General features: G+C 42.1%; 1 non-coding gene across 1 annotated transcript; it reads left to right on the forward strand.

Moving 5' to 3' along the window:
• Positions 1–3,017: 3,017 nt before the first annotated feature.
• Positions 3,018–3,091, forward strand: trnat-agu (transfer RNA threonine (anticodon AGU)). Its single transcript has one exon. It is a non-coding gene; the product is annotated as a tRNA-Thr (tRNA).
• Positions 3,092–15,116: the final 12,025 nt, after the last annotated feature.

The following is a 15,116-nucleotide window of genomic DNA, read 5'->3' on the forward strand; positions in this document are numbered from 1 at the left end:
TGATGATCCGGAACACGGTGTGATCCAGCAGACCCAGATGTGCAGTAAGTAGCAGGTAGCCTCACCGATCACCGGAATACTGATCGCGATGTATAAAAGTTCTGATCTTCCTCACGTCCACATCAGCACAGCGGCTCTCTCCGGTCTCGATGCAAAAAAACAACCACGCGAAGAGTTCTTTCTGCGATCTTGTAGATCCTCGCAGAACGACCCGGGTACACGACTGATCCTGACCGCAGGATCCACTCCTGGCAGCACGGCTCTGGGTTTTGTGGCTGCGCGGTGTGAAGCGCCGATCAGTCACATTGCGCAAGACAGCAGCGCGCTATGGAAACGGAGCGCCGACGCACGCGCAGCGCTCTCACTACGTCAACGCGTCTCTCATCTGTATGGAAGACTACACACAGCGTGAAGGGAACCATGGGAAATATGAGGACCGGCGAGGGGTGGAAACTGCACCCCCGTACATCACCAAAAAGGGCGAAGCACAAACACCAGTGACTGCATCTGTGAGCTCGACCTGAATTCATTCATGTATTCATACGCTCATGATCAGGGTTCGATTCTTACCTCGTCCGCGTTTGTCAGGAATTTGGTATGTTCTTTCATTCCCGCATGGGTTTCCTCTGAGGGGTCCGGTTTCCTCCACCCCCCCCTTCCCAACACACAAGGTAGATGAATTGGCTACATTAAATATTTCCCAGGTGTGAGTGAGTCCTGATGTGTTTCACCACAGGACCCCCCCCCCCCTTTCCACACAGCAACACTGAGATTTGGTATGTTCTCCCATTTCAGCATGGGTTTCCTCTGAGGGGTCCGGTTTCCTCCACCCCCCCTTCACACACACACACACACACACACAGCAACACTGCTCATGAGGATCAGGGTTCGATTCTCACCTCGTCGGCATTTGTCAGGAATTTGGTATGTTCTTCAATTTCAGCATGGGTTTTCTCTGAGGGGTCCGGTTTCCTCCACCCCCTCCTTTCCCAACACATAGAAGATAGATGGATTTGCTACATTAAATATTTCCCAGGTGTGAGTGAGTCCTGTTGTGTTTCACTACAGGACCCCCCCCTTCACACACACACACACACACACACAGCAACACTGACATTTTGTATGTTCTTTCATTCCCGCATGGGTTTCCTCTGAGGGGTCCGGTTTTCTCAGCTGCGCCCCCCTCCCCCCAACAAGCAGAAGATTGATAGGCTACATTAAATATTTCCCAGGTGTAAGTGAGTCCTGATGTGTTTCATTAGGATGGACCCTGACCAGGAGGAGGCTGTGAAATAATAAAAGTAAATTAACTTAAAAAACCTGACCATCCTGGTCAAGGTAATGGTGGGTCCACACCACCCGACATCAGTGAGAGCATGGCAGAAACACCCCGCCACCAGACCCACTGACAAACTGGTCGTGGTCGGGAAAGGTCCGTTACAATTCAGACATGTCCACTAGGCAGGAATACAACTTGGGCATTTCACCAATTCTTAACAAGTTCACCACAGAAATGTTGCCAATCCACGTTTTGTATGTGTTGGTGAAGAGGATAAAAACTAAGTATATTGTTTGAAATTTAGCATGTTCTCCATATAAATCACATCACATTCAATGATTAGAGGCAAGAATGGAACTAAGGTTTGCTATGCGGCATTCACTTTACCAGTTGCACCACAGTGCCACCCCTAGTCCAAATCCTACACATTCCACACATTGGAATTTGTATCAAGCACATGTTGCACTGATTCGGGAGGATGGTGTGGGCTGGGAGAGATTTGACAAAAAAAGGAAACTTGATCATCCTGATCTACATACCCCATTTCAACTTTCTGATAAATGAGGTGTATAGATCAAGGGCTTAAAGCTTCCTTTTTTGGCAAAGCTCTCCTAATGACCCAAAAATAAGTGAAAAATGTCCCAGAAAGTTAAGACATTCTGTAAAAAATTTTATAAAACTAAATGAAGGTTCAATAAAATTAACAAAGGTACAAAAAATCTATTTGTAATAATTTGTAATAATTTCATGACCAACATTTTCGATGTATTTGATGTTTGCAGCAGATTCAATAACATGGATGCATGTTTACCACTGTCTTAATTATTTGGAAACTGGAGATACTAACCGTTAAAATCTGGCAAGTGAAATCTTTGCCCATTCTTGCTTGATACGAGACTTCAGTTGCTCAACAGTCCATGGCTGCCGTTGTCTGATTTCTCTGTTCATGATCCACCATGCATTATTAATAGGATTTTTATTTGGACTGCAGACAGGCCAGTCAAACTCACTCAGTCTGTGTCTCTGAAGCATCACTGTTGTAGTGCATGCAAAATAAGGCCTGGGATCGTCTTGCAGAAATAACCACTGACCAGGAAAAGATTTGTTGCCTTGATGGCTATATTATATATTATATTATATAGATAAACACTGATCAGCCATAACATTAAAACCACCTCCTTGTTTCTACACTCACTGTCCATTTTATCAGCTCCACTTACCATATAGAAGCACTTTGTAGTTCTACAATTACTGACTGTAGTCCATCTGTTTCTCTGCATGCTTTTTAGCCCCCTTTCATGCTATTCTTCAATGGTCAGGACACCCACAGGACCACCACAGAGCAGGTATTATTTGGGTAGTGGGTCATTCTCAGCACTGCAGTGACACTGACATGGTGGTGGTGTGTTAGTGTGTGTTGTGCTGGTATGAGTGGATAGGACACAGCAGCCCTAATTAAGTTTTTAAACACCTCACTGTCACTGCTGGACTGAGAATAGTCCAACAACCAAAAATGTAAGCTTATACTGTTCTCTTGATGTAGGCAACACATGAGACTAACTTATGTGCACTTTGGGACAATGTTTTTAGGGTGTATTGGGAAACCAAAGCACGCATAAGAAAATGAACACAAAGAGAGAACATAGCAAACACCACAGACAACAGTATTGGCACTTAAAATTGAACATCAGTGCACTGAGGCACCAACAGTGTTGCTATTAGTATAACATTTATTTAGGGCAGTTGTAGCCTAGTGGTTAAGGTACTGGACTAGTAATCCAAAGGTCGCTGGTTCAAGCCCCACCACTGCCAGGTTGCCACTGTTGGGCCCTTGAGCAAGGCCCTTAACCCTCAATTGCTTAGACAGCATACTGTCACAGTACATTAGCATTTAGCAGATGCTTTTATCCAAAGCGACTTACATTATACAGTCTAAGCAATTGAGGGTTAAGGGCCTTGCTCAAGGGCCACAGGGGCAACCTGGCAGTGGTGGGGTTTGAACCAGCAACCTTCTGCTTACTAGTCCAGTACCTTAACCGCTAGGCTACAACTGCCCAGTTGTACTGTACTTGTACAAAAGCATCTACTAAATGCCGAAAACGTAAATGTATTTAATTTAATAGCATAAATATATACATATTATGCTTGTGCGAATAGTACAGCAGGGTTCAGTATAATCTCAATAAGGATAAAGCAGTTACTAAAAATAGATAAATGAAGAAATAATTATGTTGATATTTATTGAACGCTACTAGCTTATATTAAATTAGGGATAGTGATTGTTCTTCTTTGAATAACAACCAATTCATAAATCAGCCTTATAAATTTAGCCCCAATTATAAAAAAAATGTAAAATGAACAAAAGTCTGAACATTTTTGTGGAGCATAAGCTTTCCCTATTAACACTATAATTCTCCTATAATTGTAAAGTGGTGTGTAATGTATATCCCGCTTTAATGTCTTTTTCCTCATTTGTTGCATGTGATACATAGGATCGTTAGTGAAAGTGAGCCTGTGAGCTCACGACTCTCTGCTTGTTTAAGAATTAAGTTCCCATCTGTCTGTGGCTGATCATTCGCTCTTTATATGGAATGGATCACTGTAAAGGACAAACAGACAGAAGACGCTCTGCATGCGAGAGGATCAGCGTTAAGGCTCCATCTGTCTAACACAGATTATCCTCTTCCTCACTTTTCTCTCACTTTGCTCATACCATCGGCAGAAGTCATTAAATACAGAGCAGGATGATGTCTGAACAACCATGAAATGAAACTGGTGCATGAAGGTGTAGTAGCTACATTCATATGATGGAGAAAAACTGGTTTAAATGTGCAGGTTAGTTAAGCTCATTTCTCTCAGTATGAATGTAGTAGCTGAAAGTAGTTATTGTTTAAAATGACCTGTAGAGAGATGTATTGAAGCCATGTTCAAATCTAAGGGACTTGATTTACAATATGTTCAGCTAGACTTCTAGGATCCAAATGTGACTGCCCATAGTGGGATGTTTGGAAGCCCTGTCCTGCTGAGACCTTACAATGATTAAAAAGTGACAAAGTGACAGTATAAAAATAGAAAATAGAATAAACTGAAATCAATTTAAAAATGTAATAACGCTCATATAGAATTACACTATATGGCCAAAGGTATCCAGACAACTGACCATGAGCTTGCTGGACATCATATTAATGCACACAGTTTTGGAATAGGGAATCCCCTCTCCACTGTGCAGCTATAGCACCCTCTACTTCTCTTTAAATATGGATGGATGGATGGATGGATGGATGGATAGATGGATAGATGGATAGATGGATAGATGGATAGATAGATAGATAGATAGATAGATAGATAGATAGATAGATAGATAGATAGATAGATAGATAGATAGATAGATAGATAGATAGATAACATTTACATTATATTTTTGCCATTTAGCAGACACTTTTATCCAAAGCGACTTCCAGTAGTGGGACAGTATACAGTCTAAGCAATTGAGAGTTAAGGGTCTTGCTCAAGGGCAGCAACTTGGCAGTGGTGGGGCTTGAACCAGCAACCTTCTGATTACTGGTTCAGTACCTTAACCATTAGGCTACAACTGATAGATACTTCATTTAGCCCGAAGGAAATTATTTCCCATATTATTAAACAAATGATTAATTATTGTTTATTTTTATTATTAAAATTATTCATTTTAATTTCCGTTTGATAAATCGTGCACCAGTGTTGTGTAGTATTGTCACTTGTGTAGTATTGTAATCTTTGGAGGTTTTGTAACCGGTGTTGGTGAATTCTTAGTGTGCCGTTTCAGATATGTAGGACCAAGTGCTGGAGAAGTTCGGAGCTGGTTTTCTTCTGGCTAAGAATAGAGCATTTGTCCAGTGTTAGAAATCTGCACAGCCAGTATACCTGAAGGTTTCCCTTTTTTTTCAGTAGTACCTGGTGATGAGGCCCTCCTTCGTTGATATACATATAGCTTTTAAATTGTTACATATTTTATCCTTGCTATGTATTCTCTTTTTAAATGCTCAGTAAAAGTTAATTGAACTCAATCTCACGTCTCTTAAATTTCTAAACGTACCTGTGTGCTTGGGTGTTTTACCTGCGCTACATTTCCTGGGGTTAAATTCCCTAGGCGTTAGGATTAAACAGAACAAAATCAAGTGAAGTAATCGAACTACCCCTTCAAGCGGCTGCGGCCCCTGAGCCAGTTCCATGCCACAGTTGGACCAAAAGACCTGGCTCCCAAATGAGTTTCAGTTAATTAAATCCAATTAAAAGGTGTACAAAACTCGGCCGCTCAGGTGGCGCAGCGGTAAAAACACACACTGGAACCAGAGCTGGGATCTCGAATACATCGTGTCGAGTCTAAGCTCTGCCTGCCGTCTGGGCTGAGCGGCCACATGAACAACGACTGGTCTGTTGTTCAGATAGATAGACCTCTGCTGGCTAATTGATGGTGCCTGCACAGAGATGAGAAAAGAGTGCTCTCAGGGTGTGGCTCTCCGTACACAGTGCTGAGCTGCACTGCACTCATCAAAGTGTAGGTGATAAGATGCGTACGGCTGCTGCCCATGTGTCGGAGGGGGCGTGGGTTAGCTTCGTTCTTCTCAATCAGAGCAGGGATCGGCATTGGTGGAGAGGAAGCATGACGCAATAGGGCAATTGGACGCGCTAAAACGGGAGAAAAAGGGAAGAAAATGCATAAATAAAATATATATATAAAAAAGGTGTACAGAACTCAAATTCTTTCACAGCAAACTTGCGAATGAGCTCACTCTATGCATAGAGACAGTCAAAAAGAATAAGGAAAAACCTTCCATGGACTGTTACCACAAAGATGGCTGCATATAATATTTTTTATTACATTTATTTTATACACATGTTGGCAATGGGTATGACTGACACATCAAAACAAAAAAGTAATTATAAGTGGTCTCTAAATATTTTTGGCTACATAGTGGACATCTACAGTATATCCGAGATTTCAGCTAGTGAAAAATCACAGTTATAGGTTCAGGGATGTGCATTCTGGAGCATTTCCTCAAACGAGGCGCTAAAAACTATTAAAAGGCTATTAATTGTGGCTTGTGCACTCATGTGGCATTGAAAAGGTCCTGCTGTGTTCAAGTGAAGAAGGCATTTTCTGAGCTGTCAGAGCTCAAGTAATAAAAATTATCCTACATCGTTTTCACTGCTAGGCTTCCTGGTGCTCTTTGTCTACTGTCAACATTACTGCACAAATGTGGCATTTGAGGAGAATGATTACTTTGAACTTCTATCTGTTCAACAAGGGATCCTTTGTTCACCCTCACCAGGGAGTTGCTCAAACTGGAATTCCAGCCCCGACTCACAGACTCGAAGTGCTCTGATATTTCTGATGTTTTGCATTTGGCTTTTCATTTCAGAAAAATTGCCAGATTTTTCATGGATGGTTCAGAAGATTCAGCATTCTATGAACATTCTTAAAAAACATTAGATTATACACTGATCAGCCATAACATTAAAACCACCTTCTTGTTTCTACACTCACTGTCCATTTTATCAGCTCCACTTACCATATAGCAGCACTTTGTAGTTCCACAATTACTGACTGTAGTCCATCTGTTTCTCTGCTTCCTTTTTTTTTTTAGCTTGCTTTCACCCTGTTCTTCAATGGTCAGGACCCCCACAGGACCACCACAGAGCAGGTATTATTTGGGTGGTGGATCATTCTCAGCACTGCAGTGACACTAACATGGTGGTGGTGTGTTAGTGTGTGTTGTGCTGGTATCAGTGTCCACTCACTGTCCACTCTATTAGACACTTCCACCTAGTTGCTTCACCTTGTAGATGTAAAGTCAGAGACGATCACTCATCTATTGCTGCTGTTTGAGTTGGTCATCTTCTAGACCTTCATCAGTGGTAACAGTACGCTGCCCACAGGGCGCTGTTGGCTGGATATTTTTGGTTGGTGGACTATTCTCAGTCCAGCAGGGACAGTGAGGTGTTTAAAAACTCCATCAGCGCTGCTGTGTCTGATCCACTCATACCAGCACAACACACACTAACACACCACCACCATGACAGTGCCGCTGCAGTGCTGAGAATGACCCACCACCCAAATAATACCTACTCTGTGGTCATCCTATGGGGGTCCTGACTGTTGAAGAACAGCATGAAAGGGGGTTAACAAAGCATGCAGAGAAACAGATGAACTATAGTCAGTAATTGTAGAACTACAAAGTGCTTCTATATGGTAAGTGGAGCTGATAAAATAGACAGTAAGTGTAGAAACAAGGAGGTGGTCATAATGTTATGTATAATCAGTGTACATTACTTCAGACATTATTGACACGGCGCTCAGTTGGTGATACACATACAGTGTATCACAAAAGTGAGTACACCCCTCACATTTCTGCAAATATTTCATTATATCTTTTCATGGGACAACACTATAGACATGAAACTTGGATATAACTTAGAGTAGTCAGTGTACAGCTTGTATAGCAGTGTAGATTTACTGTCTTCTGAAAATAACTCAACACACAGCCATTAATGTCTAAATAGCTGGCAACATAAGTGAGTACACCCCACAGTGAACATGTCCAAATTGTGCCCAAATGTGTCGTTGTCCCTCCCTGGTGTCATGTGTCAAGGTCCCAGGTGTAAATGGGGAGCAGGGCTGTTAAATTTGGTGTTTTGGGTACAATTCTCTCATACTGGCCACTGGATATTCAACATGGCACCTCATGGCAAAGAACTCTCTGAGGATGTGAGAAATAGAATTGTTGCTGTCCACAAAGATGGCCTGGGCTATAAGAAGATTGCTAACACCCTGAAACTGAGCTACAGCATGGTGGCCAAGGTCATACAGCGGTTTTCCAGGACAGGTTCCACTCGGAACAGGCTTCGCCAGGGTTGACCAAAGAAGTTGAGTCCACGTGTTCGGCGTCATATCCAGAGGTTGGCTTTAAAAAATAGACACATGAGTGCTGCCAGCATTGCTGCAGAGGTTGAAGACGTGGGAGGTCAGCCTGTCAGTGCTCAGACCATACGCCGCACACTGCATCAACTCGGTCTGCACGGTCGTCATCCCAGAAGGAAGCTGACGCACAAGAAAGCCCGCAAACAGTTTGCTGAAGACAAGCAGTCCAAGAACATGGATTACTGGAATGCCCTGTGGTCTGACGAGACCAAGATAAACTTGTTTGACTCAGATGGTGTCCAGCATGTGTGGCGGCGCCCTGGTGAGAAGTACCAAGACAACTGTATCTTGCCTACAGTCAAGCATGGTGGTGGTAGCATCATGGTCTTGGGCTGCATGAGTGTTGCTGGCACTGGGGAGCTGCAGTTCATTGAGGGAAACATGAATTCCAACATGTACTGTGACATTCTGAAACAGAGCATGATCCCCTCCCTTCGAAAACTGGGCCTCATGGCAGTTTTCCAACAGGATAACGACCCCAAACACAACCTCCAAGATGACAACTGCCTTGCTGAGGAAGCTGAAGGTAAAGGTGATGGACTAAACCCAATTGAGCACCTGTGGCGCATCCTCAAGTGGAAGGTGGAGGAGTTCAAGGTGTCTAACATCCACCAGCTCCGTGATGTCATCATGGAGGAGTGGAAGAGGATTCCAGTAGCAACCTGTGCAGCTCTGGTGAATTCCATGCCCAGGAGGGTTAAGGCAGTGCTGGATAATAATGGTGGTCACACAAAATATTGACACTTTGGGCACAATTTGGACATGTTCACTGTGGGGTGTACTCACTAATGTTGCCAGCCATTTAGACATTAATGGCTGTGTGTTGAGTTATTTTCAGAAGACAGTAAATCTACACTGCTATACAAGTTGTACACTGACTACTCTAACTTATATCCAAGTTTTATTTCTATAGTGTTGTCCCATGAAAAGATATAATAAAATATTTGCAGAAATGTGAGGGGTGTACTCACTTTTGTGATACACTGTACATACACATACAGTACATACTGGGCCGATACACATACATGATTGTCTATGTCTAGGCATGAAGGGAGGTGTCTGAAGCCATATGATGCCCCATTTAAGGTGTTCCTGCCTTGTGCCTTGAAGCAGTGGGGGTCTGGTCTCTTTGTAGCCTGGCACATTAGTTGCTGACTTAATTACTCCACCATTACACCCTACCTATACAGCTCTGGTTGACTATCAGTTTTCTGAATCAGGGTGTGTTCGAAAACCTAGGGAGCTGCCTTGCTGTCTTACTGTCTACATAGGCAGCTGCCTTAGTAGAGAGGATTCTAATAAGTCAGTGACTTATAAGGCAGGTTATTCGAACGCACTACTTAGATAGCGATTCCATCGGGTTTCGCATTTCGCATTTAGCATTTAGCATCTTGCCATTAAAACCAATAAACTGAGGTAGCACAGCACGCTAACGTCAATATAACATCTTCCTTCATGTACCGATAACGGTTACATTTCCTGACAAGCCTGAACTTGCAAATAAAAACACTCGGTACAAGTTTATACAAGTTAAAAATCAGTAATATTTTATTTATGTTTGAAAATAACTCCATTCGTTTCTCCGCCCCGTCAGCCATGTTTATTTTTCTGTGAGAGAAGAGCACCCGACCCGCATTGAATGCTGGGATTGCCTTGATCACTAAGGCAGCGTCGGATGCTCACTCGTTCTTGAGCCAAAATAACATTGAAATATTAAGATGCCTCAGTAGTGAGGATTTTAAGGCATCTAGGATTTCGAACAGCCTCATTCTCGGGAGCGCGCACAGGATGATGTAAAATGCTGCCTATGTAGAGAGCACACTAGCTTTTCAAACACACCCTCAGACTCTCCTCCATGGGTGGCAGCTTATGGTGTTAGTTCAAAACACTTACAACTGTTACTCTCTGAGCTTTTCCTTTTTATTAATACTGTGGCATCGGCGAGAAGGAAGCAAACATTTCTGCTCTTTAAACTAGGAGGCAACACTCTTTATTTAGTTGCTTCTAAGCCAGTTGTAGCATAGCAGGTAAGATAATGGACTAGTAAACGAAAGGTCACTGGTTCAAGCCCCACCAATGCCAGGTTGCCATTGTTGGGCCCCTGAGCAAGACCCTTAACCCTCAATTGCTTAGACAATGTACGGTCACATACTGTAAGTCGCTTTGAATAAAAGCGTCTGCTAAGTGCCAAAAACAAAAGCACAAAGATGAAGCTAAATCTGAAATACGTACAACAGACCCCTCCCACTGTATTATTACAAGCCAATAGAACAGGAATGTCACTAAACATAAAACATGTAGCAAAGATGGTAACTTTACCATCTAACATAAACATGAACACAAAGTGCGCTATGCTCTACATCAGCGATTCTCAACTGGTGGGTCGCGACCCAAAAGTGGGTCGCGGACACGTTCTGGGCGGGTTGCGGACAGCTTGTAAAAAATAAATACATTTTTTAAAAATTAAAAATAATTAATGCTCATCTGATTTTGTCTGATTTCACACAGCATTCTCGTTGCCATGGTAACCACCATTCGTTTGCCGGTTACCCTTCTCCTTAAATTTGTGATGATGTTCGGAGGCAAGATGGCGAAACGCAAATATAGCCCGGAGTATTTGAAATATGGATTTTCATTCATTGAGGACAAACACGGACAGAAACCCCAGTGTGTTATTTGTAATGAAGTGCTGGCACATGAGAGCATGAAACCATCCAAACTAATGCGACATTTACAAACGAAACATCCCGCATGTAAAGACAAGCCGGTGGAGTTTTTTCAATGATGACTTCATGAGCTGAAGGTATCACAGAAGTGTCTGACAGCATCTTGCTCCAAACAAGAACATGCGCTCCAGGCGTCTTACCATGTAGCTCACCGTATTGCGAATGCCAAGAAACCCCACACAATAGCCGAAGAGCTTATTTTACCCGCTGCCATGGACATGGTAAGAGAGGTGCTGCATCAATCAGCGGCCCAACTGTCTCACTGACTTCCACAAAAGACAGGTTAGGTGAAAGCATCTTGTTTTGTAGCCTTATTTATTTTATGCAGTTTTGATATTTAAATTTATTGTAGTAACTTTTATACATGCAGCTGGCATGGTCCTCCTCAGTTTCTTAAAACAATTGCTCTTAAATTCACTTTGCATGCATATCTATGTTTAAATGTGTTTTTGAAGGCTATTTTTCAAAAATAAATTTGTTTGGTTTGTATTCTATAAAAGTGGGTCGCGACTTAATGACCATGAGAAAATGTGGGTCCCGGGCTGAGATCAGTTGAGAACCCCTGCTCTACATTATTCGGAACACATTTGAATAAGCATGAACACTTTTACAACATTTCAACTAATAACCTGTTTTTAACCATTATCAATGTTTCGGCCATGGCCACATGGCATCATGGGATCCCGTGCTCACATGACCAATGACACATGGAGGGGCCTTGCTATACTGGTGAGCCTACCGGTCGCCACAACACTATGTACATTCTGTGTATGGCTTTTGGAAGCGCAGAAATTAAACCCAGGTTCTCAAAACCCATGTTGGTGCCAAAACAAAAACACCTTATGCACAAATGAGCACTACTTAAGCCCCCCCACCCCCACCCCCACCCATAAACTTCTACTTATACCTCTGCTCTAACAGGGTCCAGCAGATTTGTATTTTTGGACTGTTGACTTCTTAAACTAAAGCAAAGAAATGCACTTTTGTTAGTCTCTTGGTAAGTCTGACCTTTTTACATTGATCAGTTTCATAATAAGCTTAAATCTTAAATTGTTTGAGCTTCCCTCTTCATGTACTCTGCAATTTATTAAGAAAAGGCAAGAAATAGAATAGAAGATTCTCTTAGAGTTTCACTTGTCTTATAAGGCATGTGTCAGCCCTGATCTCTCAAATTGTCCCCTATTAGAACTGGAAAAGCTACCACCAGAAGAAAAGTGGCACTTAAATAAATAAATAAATAATAAGAAGTATTTTATCTTTCCTGGTTTCAAATGTCACTGTAGCAAAACATAGAATTTTTTATTTTTATTTAGTTTGTACTGTAGGATGTATAACGTTCTGTAGCACTGTACTATTTCCTGGTATGTGGTTTTCAATTACTTATGCAATGGCAGCACACATACCTGCTAACGTAGTTATTATAAAATACAGTCACAGTTAAGGAAGGCGGAGACGCTTTTCATTTTCCAGACGAAGCTCAACTAAATCCTAAATTCACGCCTAGGGCTTCAGTAGAAATATTCTAATGTTACTGAGGTGAAAATAGGCACAGCACTACATCACAATGAGAGGAAATGGCCCACGGCTGCAAACGCGACAGCTAAAGAAAAGTAGCCGATTGAGAAAGTGCGTCTGTTTTAATTTGTTTCACGGAGGAAGAGTAAATGAACTGGTGAACCCCGGAATGAGCTGATGGATTTAAATCAAGTTAACAGTTCTAGTGGGATGTTCAGAAAGTAGGAGACCCAGCTAAAACACATCATTATTAGCTGTGGTGTTATATGACCTTTCCAAGAGATCAATGATGAGAATGAAATAAAAAATTAAAATGATACATACATTATACAACCACATTATCCTGGTCAGTGTCACAGCAGGTAGGGTTCCACTGGGAAACGCTGAGGGCAAGGCAGAAGTAGGGTGCCAATCCATCACAGGGCTTTATCCACCCTACTTTCCTGCTTTTTCTATCAGACACAGCCAGTCATGTCTGTATAGACAACTGGTTGACTGATAACATTGCTGAGATTAGAACCTGGGTTGGGCTAACGTAATTATAGATGGATGGATGGATGGACTGTCTTCAGATTGGAAAACAAATAAGGGTAGAAAAAAACCAAAACATATACGTATATACAGTTTCCCTAATTTTGCCCATTTCTGCTCGTCTCCTCCCTGTGCTGGCCAAGAACAGCTGAAACCAACATGTGTCCCCTCTGGCATGTGCACAGTCAGTCGGCTGCATCTTTTTCACCTGCCAGGAGTTTCACAGAGCTGTATCGTGTATGCAGAACCATACTAAACACTTCATAAGTCATCCAACACTAATGCGGACGCCCTCACCAGTCAGCAGAAAGCGCAGTTGCACAGCTGCAGTGAAACCTTTATCAACCTCCCTTCCTCAGGCACACTAATTGTGCCAGTGGGACACCTGGCAACATCACTACCTGCCCTTACAAATGCAAATTTTTACTAAATATACCCAAATGTTTAAGACGCACTTAAAAATGTGGTGTAAAGCTGTTAGAGAAGAGTGCAGGCTTTTATATAGTTTATGAAATAGATATGAAGATGTTTGATTTATTATTAACATGCCAAATTTGAGCTGATTCCAGATCTTACTCCATATTTTTGGAACATATTTACCAGTAAAATCAGTGCATTTATTTGCTTCTAGTAACGCCATCCTGGTCGGAGTTGCAGTGGCTCCAGGGTGTACCCAAAACAATAGACACAGGGCTTAAAGCAGTGGGTCCAAAGGCTACCCAGAATCAGCTCCTGTGCCACAATGGCACTCCCAAAACAATACCATAATGTGTAATTGTAATGGGCTGAATTTCACAGAATGTTTAGTATTGGTTATGTAGCTTTATTCCCAAAGGTATGTGGACACTTAAAGATATTTAACAGAACCACATCCATTGCAGAAAAGGTGTGTCAAATTGACTGTCATCAGATTACAAATAAAGGTAGAAAAAAACCAAAACATGTATATATACAATTTCCCTAATTTTGCCCATTTCTGCCTGCCTGCTTCCTGCGCTGGCCAAGAACAGCTGAAGCCAACATGTGTCCCCTCTGACATGTGCATTCAGTCGGCTGCATCGTTTTCACCTGCCAGGAGTTTCACAGAGCTGTATCGTGTATGCAGAACCATACTAAACACTTCGTAAATCATCCATCACTAATGCGGACGCCCTCACCAGTAAGCAGAAAGTGCAGTTGCACAGCAGCAGTGAAACCTTTATCAACCTGCCTTCCTCAGGCACACTAATTGTGCCAGTGGGACACCTGGCAACATCACTACCTGCCCTTACAAATGCTAATTTTTACTAAATATACCCAAATGTTTAAGACGCACTTAGAAATGTGGTGTAAAGCTGTTAGAGTGCAGACTTTTGTATCGTTTATGAAATAGATATGAAGATGCTTTATTTATTATTAACATGCCAGATTTGAGCTGATTCCAGATCTTACTCCATATTTTTGGAACATATTTACCAGTAAAATCAGTGCATTTATTTGCTTCTAGTAACATTATCCTGGTCGGAGTTGCAGTGGCTCCAGGGTGTACCCAGAATCAACAGACACAAGGCTTTAACTAGTGGGTCTAAAGGCTACCCAGAATCAGCTCCTGTGCTACAAGGGTAGTCTGAAGAAGCTTCAGTATGTTCAGAATTCTGCAGCAAGAGTTCTCACACATACAAGCTCTTGGCAACACATCACTCCTATACTAAAAGATCTGCACTGGCTTCCAGTCCAATATCGCATAAACTACAAAATACTCCTCTTAGTATTCAAGTCCCTGCATGGTCTGGCTCCTGACTATCTCTCTGTTCTGCTGACCAGATACTGTCCTTCACGCTCGCTCCGGTCTGCTGATGCCAGCTTGCTCTCTGTACCTCCTGTCAAGCTGCGCATGTACGGTGAAAGAGCGTTTAGTGTTGTTGGCCCAAAGTTATGGAACACCATCCCCCTTTATCTCCGCTCATGTTCCTCCTTGACAATTTTTAAGAAGCAATTAAAAACTTATCTCTTTAGAACTGCTTTCCATAATTCTTAGTTTTATTGAATACTTGTTTTTAATTTGTTTTTATTCTCAATATTTGCAGTAGTACTATTTACTTTCTTATGTTTTATTACTCGTTTT

The sequence above is a fragment of the Trichomycterus rosablanca genome, chromosome 9, assembly GCF_030014385.1.
Source record: "Trichomycterus rosablanca isolate fTriRos1 chromosome 9, fTriRos1.hap1, whole genome shotgun sequence".
NCBI lineage: Eukaryota > Metazoa > Chordata > Actinopteri > Siluriformes > Trichomycteridae > Trichomycterus > Trichomycterus rosablanca.